The sequence below is a fragment of the Penaeus monodon genome, chromosome 22, assembly GCF_015228065.2.
Source record: "Penaeus monodon isolate SGIC_2016 chromosome 22, NSTDA_Pmon_1, whole genome shotgun sequence".
Taxonomy (NCBI): domain Eukaryota; kingdom Metazoa; phylum Arthropoda; class Malacostraca; order Decapoda; family Penaeidae; genus Penaeus; species Penaeus monodon.
Window position 1 is genome coordinate 29,320,741 of NC_051407.1, and position 289 is coordinate 29,321,029.

A 289-nucleotide genomic window follows, 5' to 3' on the forward strand; every position below is an offset into this window, starting at 1 on the left:
GGCCAATAAAGAAGACCGGGAGCCGAGCCAACCGCAGGTGATATGCCATTAAGTCGCCAAAGCGAGATAATAGAAGGAATTAAAGGTTAATTCCAGCTCTCATGACGCTTTCGCCCTCAATTTATTTTTCTCTGTCTCTCCATTTTTCCCTCATTCGCGGATGGCATGAACTTCATTACCCTCGCGTTCTTTTTCTTCTTTCTTCTCTTTCCAAGTTTCATTTACTTGCATTGCTTTGATGCTCTTTGGTGGTTTTCTTTGTCTATTCTTGGTGTTATCGGATCCCAAT